Genomic DNA, 10,471 nt, shown 5'->3' with positions numbered 1-10,471 from the left:
GGCAAATTCAAGAATCCCACGTTTTTCATCGTGGCCCTGCAGGAAAACAAAAAGATGTTGTTATGGCACAGTCTGTTACCTAATTAAAAGGCAAAAGGGAGAAAAGGGAACCAACAGAAAACCAATCACTTATTCATATCTTGGCCTTTGCTTCTGACGTACCATTTGTGTTTGTGTTGCTGTGGTTTGGGGCGGATGTTGCCTTTAAGTCCTTTCTGGCTGACATCCAGTTTAATTTGCAGCAAGCACATTGTGCATTTCCTCCCCCAAACATCTTACACAGCCGGACGGCTGCAATATAGGCACGAAGAAGGCGAAGTCAAATAATGCTTACATTCTAAGACAGCGCGGAAGAAGAACCATTTTCATTCAACGCATCTTCGGAGGCAGAGGGAACCGTTCTCTATGCCGAGACCTCGGATGGGTTTACTCCCTCGGCGTGGTGAAACGGACAAGTTCGTGGATTGCAACGTTTGATGAATAAAAATATTTGCAGTTGGCCGTAGGAACCGCTGATGACTGTGGCTGTTGGCATCTCACTCTGTCGCTCTCAGCAGCGGCTGTAAGTCACGGTAGGTTAAAAGGAGTATGTACCTACCCCGATATAAAAGACGTTTTATTTTCATTGCTGCCCGGATAATGAAGACAACTCTGGCGGCAGGTAGATCGTAGGGAGCCTAACGGTGAGCGCTGGTAGTAGGATCGTCTTGGAAAATAGGTGTAGATTTGCTCGTCTCCCAAGCCCCGGGGAGCCATATCTTGGCTGAGTTTAAAGCAGTGATCTGGGGGACTAGATTTTAAATGCAAACTTGTAAGGGTTACTTTGATGTTTATTTCTTTTCCATTGAAGAGAGTATTGACATAAAAGAGTCTTTCGTTTCAATTGCGCATTATATAGATGCAGTTGACCTGCTTTACAGCCGGCGGAAAAGTCTAACTAGATTGATGTTACTCCCGCCCTTGGTTGCAGACGCTGCAGCTACTGAAAAGTCCATGGACCTCTTTAACCGTGAAAATGAAACGTTGCGGCACGGAACTTTTAGCAGAATTTTGTGGGATCGGATGATGTTTTGTCCTTCAATAACTAATAAGTGTGATTAGCTGTCAGTAGTTGATTTCTCCTCAGTGACCCCCTCCCCACCCATCCTCACCGCGTCGGCTTGAAGGCATTAAAATGTTGGGTCAAAGGGCACCAGGTTTTGGTGAGTCCCAGGACCCTGCAGTGAACACCGATATCACGCAAATGCAGCAGGGGGCACTGTTATCAGAGTGCCGGGCAGGTGAGATGGGAAAGGATTGGAATTGTGTCCTTGACTGTATGGAGACTGAATGCCTGGGAACAGACGCTGTACATTTAGTGCAAGTGACCACAGATAAGCTTCTCCCCACAGAATTTTATTTCGCACAGTGCTGAAACGAACTTTACCCAGGAGTAGTTCCTATTGCCACTAGGTTGTAACATTGTTATAATCAGTGGCAATATGTCAGTGTCTCTTAACACTGATAATTAACTTCTTATATCCTAAACAAAAAAAAATACATACCTAGTGAAGGCAGACTGAATTAATTGTTTATTCTTAAATCCAGTTTTATGGACGCACAATTCAGCATATAGTCCAGTATAATAGATGCTCCTGTCTGTCAGAGCTGCTGTCTTGTAGAAGACACTGAGCAGGTACCTGATTTTTCCCCTGAGGTGGATGTTAAAAATCAGATACCAATTTTTTAAGAGTGTGGGTCTTTTTCGTGTCCTGGGCAATAATGATGTCTCAACAAATATTATTAAATTTCACGTCACATGCCAGTGATAATAAACCTGATTCTGATTCTGATTCTAAAGTATATGGTTATAATCTCAGTCCGATTTACTGTGTGGAAATTGGCAGAATTACTTTCTGCACCTGAGGTATATCTATGGTTGCACAGAGCATAAACATGTCTTAAAAATAACTACATAAATATAACAGCTTTTCTGTTCCATAGTAGCAAAATGAATGTCGTAGTTGCTTAAATATTAAACTGATAGTGAATTTCAAGTGTTGGACTGGATAACTTTGCTAGGAGGTTTCAAAAATATCTATTTTTGGCATGATTAAAAACTAAACATTCCTCTTCCCAGCCAGATTTATAGAATAAACAGAGCAGAGCTTTCCACATAACTTTCAGTGGATTTCCAAGAGCATGAAGGACTTCTGATTATTTTCTACATTGACGAACAGTACCAAGAATAGACTTGCTGGTTATTCATTCCTTTGCTGTTTATGAGATCTTGTTGTCCTGCCTCCTTAAATAACAGCATTATTAATTGCATATTTCAGAAATATATAAGCATTTGGGGCCTGGAATTTTGCCCTGGACAATTCATAAATCTCTTAGATTTGTATTCTAGTGAGAACTTCTGTTTATAGAATTCATTCAACCACCATGATATTGAAGCCAAATTGTTCAAATGTATACAAATTTATACTGATGTTAGTTTCTAAAACTAAACAGAGGAAATTAATGTGTTTTGTGCTAGTAAAAAAATATTACTGTATAAAACATTAATGCCACTGTAAAGAAAACAAATTAATGAAATTATGAAGGCACAACCAACATATTGAATGTGTAATAATCACCTGGAAATTCAGAAACTAAGCCACTGTTATATAGCTAGGCAGAAGATACCCCAGTGTTCTTCCAAAATGATAACAAATTACCTTTTACAAAATAGCCCGTAAACAGTGTTGCATATCTAGATTTTAAATCCAAGAATGTCTCTGCAGCATTGTTTGTATTTGGCAACAAATGTAAACTCAGTAAGGGAAGGCTGTTTTTTGTAAGTTTGGGGCACTCTGTGGAGCAGTGGTTTCTAACCTGGGTTTCACAGGCCCTTTGGTTAATGGTAGGGGTCCATGGCATAAAAAAGGTTGGGAACCCCTGCTGTAGAGCTTGGCTTGCAGGAATAGAAAAGGCTCTCATTGAGTTTTCCTTGTAATTATACTACTTTAGGAGTTACAGTTCACACATTTCTTGATGGTCGGATACAGATTGAGATTTCAGACACTAACTTCTCAATTGAGGAAGATACATATTCTAGGAAGGTTTGGAGGAATAATTGAATGTTGTACAAATTTAATTTATAAACATTAAGGAATTTCCAGACGTGTGGGAAGCAGTAGAGAACTGACTTGCGTTTTGGTGAACTAAAAGCAGTCAAGTCTAGATTTATATCAGATTCGTGTAACAGCACATTCATGGTGCAGGCGAGTCATCCATAGATTAGCAATAAAAAAGTTCGTCAAAGATACCTTTAAATCTTACAAAGAGCAAGAGAAAACTCTTTACAGAGTGATTGCATAAGACCATAAAATACCATAAAATATTGGAGAAGAATGAAACCATTTGGCCCATCAAGTCTGCTCCACCACAAAATCATGGCTGATTTATTTAATCCTCCTCAACCTCATTCTCCTGTCTTCTCCCTGTAACCTTTGAAGCCCTTAGTAATCAAATTCTGCTTTAAATGTACCTAATCTTTCAGCCACTAGAGTCTGTGGTAGCGAATTCCACGGACTCACTACCCTCTGCCTAGAGAAATTCTTCTTTATTTCTGTTCTAAGGGAACATCCTTCTATCCTGGGGCTGTGCCCTCTGGTCCTAGACTCTCCTACTATAGGAAATATTCTCTCCACGTCCACTCCATCTCAATCTTTCAATAATCAGTAAGCTTCAATGAGAGCCCCTTCATTCTTCTAAACTCTGTCGAGTGCAAGCCCAGGATCATCAAACACTGCTCTACGTTAATCCTTTCATTCGCAGGAACATTCCTATAAACCTTCTCTGCCAGCACATCCTTTCTTAGATATGAAGCTCAAAACCGCTCACTGTACTCCAAATGTGGTCTGACCAACGTGTTATACAAAGCTTTATCATTACACCCATGTTTTAATATTCTATGGAACTGAATCCTAACATTGCATTTGCCTTCCTTACAATCAACTCAACTTGCAACTTAAGCATTAAGGAATCCTGCACTAAGACTCCCAAGTCCCTTTGCACCTCTGTTTAGAAACTAGTCTATACATTTGGGACAGTTTGCACCAGATCTGGATGGGGACTAATATCCTTGTGGGAAGGTTTGCCATTGCTGTAGGGTTGGGGGAGATGATTAAACTAGAGTTCAAGGGTGATGGGAATCAGAGTGCGAGAACAGCTATTGGAGTGGCTGTGGGGAAAGATATTGTTAATCCTACAATCAAAGACAGGAATCAAGGGTGCTTGAGCAGGATGAGCTTAATATTCTAAATTGTGTACATTTCATGCAAGGAGTATTAAAAGTTCAAAGTAAATTTAATATCAATGTATATATATATACATCAACATGCACAATCCTGAGAAACATTTTCTTGTGTAATATAATAATATTAATGTATTTGGCATATAATAATATAATAATAACCACAACAGAATCATTGAAAGACCACATCAACTTGGGTGCAGCTAATGTGCAAAAGACAACAAACTGTGCAAATACAAAAAGAAAGCTGTAATAAAAATTATGAAATAAGCAATAAATAGCAAGAACATGAGATGAAGAGACCTCAAAAGTGAGTCTATAGGTTGTGGGAACATTTCAATGATGAGGCAAGTGAAGTTGAGTGAAGATATCCCCTTTGGTTCAAGAGCACGATGGTTGAGATGTAATAGCTGTTTCTGAACCTGGTGGTGTGAGTCCTGAGGATCTTGTACCTTCTTCCTGATGGCAGCAGAGAGAAGACAGCATGACTTAGATGGTGGGCTTCCCTGATGAAGGATGCTGCCTCCCTGCTACTAAGCTTTGTGTAGATATGCTCAATGGTGGGAGGATGGCTTTACCCATGATGGACTGGGCTGTATCCATTGCTTTTTCTAGGATTTTCTGTTAAAGGGCATTGGCACTTCCATACCAGACTGTGATGTAGCCAGTCAATATACTCTCCACTATATATCTGTAGAAGTTTGTCAAAGTTTTAGAAGTCATGTTGAATCTTCACAAATTCTTAAGGAAGTAGAGGCACTGCCATGCTTTCTTCATAATTGCCCTTACAAGTTGGGCCCAGAACAGGTTCTCCAAAATGATAACTCCAAGGAATTTCAAGTTGCTGACCCTCTCCAGCTCTGACCATCCGATGAGGATTGGTTCATGGACCTCCGGTTTCCTCCTCCTGAAGTCAATAATCAGCTATTGTAGGAAAGGCGGATGAGTTTAAGGCATGGATTAACTTGTGAAATTATGGCATTATAGCCATGGGTGAGATGGTTGCAGGAGAGGCAGGACTAGTAGCTCAGTGTTCCCGGGTTCCATTGTTTTAGACATGTTGGAGCAGGAGGGATTAAAGGGGGAGGAGTGACATTACTGGTCAGGAAGATGTCATGGAATTGCTTAGACAGCAGAGTCTTAAGAGCTTATCTTACAGAGGCTATATGGATGGAACTGAGGAATATGAAAGGAATGAACAGATTAACAGGAATATATTATAAACCACTCAATAGTCAGCAAGATTTAGAGGAGAAAATTTGAAGAGAGATCATAGATTGTTGCAAGAAATGTAAGGTTGTGATAGTAGGTGATTTTAACTTTCCACATATTGACTGAGACTCCCATATTGTAGAAGCATTGGATGGAATAGAGGTTATCAAATGTGTTCAGGAATGTTTTGTTAATCACTACACAGAGGTCCCACTAGAGAGAGGATGACACTAGATGCCCTGTTAAGGAATGAGACAGGGGATGTGATGGAAGTTTGTGTAGGGAAACACTTTTCACTTAGTGATCATAATTAGTTTCAAGTTAATTATGGAGAAGGACAAATCTGGTCCTCAGGTTGAGATTCTAAATTGAAGAAAGGCTGATTTTGATGGTATTAGAAAGTATCTGGCAAAGTGTAGATTGGAACAGGTTGTTTCACGTAAAAGGTGCACTTGATAAATGGGAGGCATTCAAAAGTGAAATTATGTGAGTATAGACCTCGTTCCTGTCAGAATAAAAGGCATGGATATTAGGTTTAGGGAACCTTGGCTTTCACAAAGTATTGAAGCCCTGTTTAAAAAAAGGAGGTGCAGCGCATATATAGGTAGGAAGGAGTAAACGAGATACTTGAGGATTATAAGAAATACAAAAGGACACTTAAAAAGGAAATCAGAAAGCTAAAATAATGTATAAGATTTTTCTTGCAAACAAGGTGAAGGAGAATCCCAAGGGCTTGTACAGATATAGTAAGCGGAAAAGGATAGCAAGGGACAAAATTGGTCCTCTATTGATCAGTGTGGTCATCTATGCATGGAGTCAAAAGAAATGGGGGATATCTTAAATGGATTTACTCTGGACACTGACACAGAGTCCATAGAAGTGAGGCAAAGCAGCACTGAGGTCATGAACCTTATACGGATTACAGAGATGTTTGCTGTCTTGAGGCAAATTAGGGTGGATAAATCACCATGGCTTGATAAGGCATTCCTCATAATCTATGAGAGGCTGATGCAGAAATTGCATAGACATTTTAAACATCTTTAGCCACGACTGAAGATTGGAGGATAGCTAATGTTCCAGTGTTTAAGAAGGGCTCTAAGAATAAGCCAGGAAATTATAGGCTAGTGAGCCTGACATCAGTAGAGAGTAAGCTACTGGAAAGTAATATAAAGGACATGATATACATGCCTATAAAAAGTATTCACCTCCCTTGGAAGTTTTCATGTTTTATTGTTTTACAACATTGAATTAAATGGATTTAATTTGGCTTTTTTTGACACTGATCAACAGAAAAAACTTTTGTGTCAAAGTGTTAACAGATCTCCACAAAGTGATCTAAATTAATTACAAAAATAAAACACAAAATAGTTGATTGCATAAGTATTCACCCCCTTCAAGTTAGTCTTTAGTAGATGCACCTTTGGCAGCAATTACAGCCTTGATACTGCATGGATTGGTCTCTATCAGTCTTGCACGCCTGGACACTGCAATTTTTCCCCATTCTTCTTTACAAAACTGCTCAAGCTTAGTCAGATTACATGGGGATTGTGAGTGAACAGCCCTTTTCAAGTCAAGCTACAAATTCTCAATTGGATTGAGGTCTAGACTCTGACTTGGTCACTCCAGTTCATTAACTTTGTTGTTTTTAAAACATTCCTGTGTAGCTTTGGCTTTGTCTTGCTGGAAAACAGATCTTCTCCTGAGTCGTAGTTCTCTTGCAGACTGCGTCAAGTTTTCCGTCAGAATCTCGCAGTATTTTGCGGCATTCTTACCTTCACAAGCCTTCTTGGGCCTGCTGCAGTGAAGCATCCCTACAGCATGATACAGCTACCACTATGCTTCATGGTAGGGATGGTGTGTTTTTGATGATGTGCGGTGTTCGGCCTTCACGAAACATAACGTTTAGACTGATGCCCAGAAAGCTCAATTTTGTTTTAATCAGACCATAGGACCTTCTTTCAGCTGACTTCAGAATCTCCCACTCTAACCAAGATTCCATGTGAGAGTTTTTCAATAGTGGCTTTCTCTTTGCCACTCTCCCATGAAGCTATGATTGGTGAAGCACCTGGGCAAGAGTTGTTGTATGCACAGTCTCTCCCATCTCAGCCACTGAAGCTTGTAACTCCTCCAGAATTGTCACAGGTCTGTTGGTGGCCTCACTCACAAGTCCCCTTCTTGCACAGTCATTCAGTTTTTGGGGACAACCCGCTCTAGGCAGATTTACAACTGTGCCATATTCTTTCCATTTCTTGATGATTGACTTAACTCAGCAGATTTGTGGACGACACCAAAATTGGGAGCGTAGTGGACAGTGAAGAAGGCAATCATAGCTTACAGTGGGATCTAGGCCAATTGGAAAAAAAGGCTGAAAAATGACACAAGGAATTTAATGTAGACAAGTGTGAGGTGTTGCACTTTGGGAGAGCAAACCAGGGCAAGACTTACATGGTGAGCAGTAGGGCATTGAGGAATGTGGTAGAACAGTGGGATCTGGGAATACAGGTTCGTAATTCCTTGGAAGTGGTATCACAGGTAGATAGCTTTTGGCATATTAGCCTCAATAAATCAAAGCATTAAATACAGAAGTTGGGATGTTATGTTGAATTTGTATAAGATGTTGGTGAGGCCTAATTTGGGGACTTGTGTGCAACTTTGGTCACCTACCTCCAGGAAAGATGTAAATAAAATAGAAAGGATGCAGAGAAAATAGACAGAGATGTTGCCAGGACTTGAGGACCTGAGTTACACGGAAAGGTTGAATAGGTTAGGACTTTATTCTCTAGAGCATAGGAGAATGAGGGAAGATTTAATAGAGGTATACAAAATTATGATAAGTATAGATAGGATAAATACAAACTAGCTTTTTGTACCGAGGTTGGGTGAGACTAGAACTAGAAGTCATGGGTTAAGAGCAAAAGGCAAAATGTTTAAGAGGAACATGAGGGGAACTTCTTCACTAGGAAGTTCGTGAGAGTGTGGAATGAACCTCCAGTAGAAGTGGTAGATACAGGGTTGAGGAATTTGGATAGTTACATGGATGGGAGGGGTATGGAGGGCTATGGTCTGGGAGCAGGTCAATGGGACGAGGGCAGATTAATAGTTCAGCATGGATTTCCTGAGCCAAATGCCTGTTTCTCTGCTGTCATGCTCGATGACTCTATGGAAGAGTTAATGTGTGAGGAGCATTTGATGGCTCTGGGCTTGTACACATTGTTTAGAAGAATGAGGAGACATCTCATTGAATATTGAAAGGCCTAGATAGAGTGGATGTGGAGAGAATGTTTCCTTTGGGGGGAATTTAGTACAAGAGAGCGTAGTCTCAGAATAGTGGGACAACTCTTTAGAAAAGAGATGATGAGGATTTTGTTTTAGCCAGAGGATGGTGATTCTGTGGAAGCTATTGCCACAGACAACTGTGGAGGCCAAGTAATTGGGTAATATTTAAAGTAGAGGTTGGTAGGTTCTTGATTAGTAAAGAATAGATTGAGGCAGGAGAATAGATTGAGAGGGATAATAAATCAGCCTTGATGGAATAGTGGAACAGATTTGATCGGCTGAATTCTGCTCCTATGTCGTATGGTCTTTGTTCCTTCTACAAAGTTGCATGACGATATACTTCCCTGCACTGTATTCCATCTGCCTCTTCTTTGCTCATTCTCCTGTCTGTCTAAATCTTTCAGCAGGCTCCTTCCTTCCTTAACACTACCTGCTCCTCTCATATCTCTGTATCATGTTCAAACTTGGCCACAAAGCCTTCAGTTCTGCCATCCAATGGACCAATCACTACCCCTTGGCGAAAGCCAGTATTCATCAGCAGCCAAGCAGAGAAGGCCCTCTTTATTCCCATTCGGTGCCTTCTGCCATTCAGTCAATCCTCGATCCATGGTACTATCTTCCTGTAATACCATGGATTCTTATCTTCTTTAACAGACTAATGTGTGGCGTCTTGTCAAAGGCTTTCTAAAAATCCAAGTAAGCAGCATCCACCGACTCCCCTTTGTCTATCCTGCTGATTATTTCCTCAAAGAATTCAAACAGATTTTCGTATAAGGAAATCATGCTGACTTTAGCCTATTTTATCTTGTGTCTCCACATACTCTGAAACCTCTTCTTTCTCCGGCATCTTACCAAGCACTGAAGTCAGGCTAACTAGCCTCTAAGTTCCTGATTCTTGAAAGATCACTAATAATACCTCCACACTCACTTATGCTACCTTTTTCAGAACCTGGGGTGTAGTCCATCTGGTCCAGGTGATTTATCTAGCTTCAAACCGTCTAGCTTTCCAAGCACCTTCTTGTGAGTAATATCAACTACACTCACTTCTGCCATTGACAGTCTCGAATTTCTGGCATGCTGCTCCTGTCTTCCACAGTGAGTTCAGCAGCAATGTCCCATGTATGGTTCAGCAAAAATCCTATCTTGTGTTTGTGTCTCACTCCCTTCTTCTCAATCTCCTATTTCCACCAGTTATTGGTGATTTCCTCAGAACTTTTAAAATCCAAAATGTATTGATTTGTTTAGCCAATATTATTTGACACCTAAGGTTGGTCTGTCTCCAAAATTAGAAACTGTTTGCAAACTTTATACCCGAGGTTGCATGTGAATCATGAGAAAGATTACCTGTGTATTGGTATGACCAAATAGGTCTTCAGTTTTGAATGTGGTGTGTAGAACTTGTGAGCATTTTATTTCATTCATCACTATCAGTGAAGTGAGTTGCAAATGGCTAATGTAGTGTCTCTATTAATAAAAGGTTAAAAAATGTCAGACAAAAATTTTAAATTAATGAAAGGCCATTTGGGACCTGAATGTTAGTTCACAATTTATTCTGCATATTGTTTTATTCTATAGCAAACCAGGAGAACAGAGAGGATAAATAAACTGCTGGAGGAATTCAGAGGGTTGAGCAGCATCTGTGGCAGGAAAGGAATTGTCGACATTTTGGGTCGAGACCCTGCATCAGGTACTGAGTCCAAGTTT

At 40.3% G+C, this 10,471-nt stretch overlaps 1 protein-coding gene across 2 annotated transcripts in view; it reads left to right on the top strand.

The window, feature by feature from the left end:
• The first annotated feature begins 205 nt into the window (after window positions 1-205).
• LOC140202680 (proline-rich protein 5-like) overlaps window positions 206-10,471 on the top strand; it is a 134,836-nt gene continuing 124,570 nt past the window's right edge. The window contains exons 1-2 of one of the 2 annotated variants that reach the window (XM_072267832.1): window positions 206-572; window positions 10,343-10,454. The gene's annotated coding sequence lies outside the window, so the exon portion shown is untranslated. The remainder of the gene's footprint in view (window positions 573-10,342; window positions 10,455-10,471) is intronic. The other variant, XM_072267834.1, reaches the window with a different exon arrangement.

Source organism: Mobula birostris, chromosome 9 (genome assembly GCF_030028105.1).
Source record: "Mobula birostris isolate sMobBir1 chromosome 9, sMobBir1.hap1, whole genome shotgun sequence".
Lineage (NCBI taxonomy): Eukaryota > Metazoa > Chordata > Chondrichthyes > Myliobatiformes > Myliobatidae > Mobula > Mobula birostris.
This window is presented reverse-complemented; position numbering and strand designations above follow the sequence as displayed.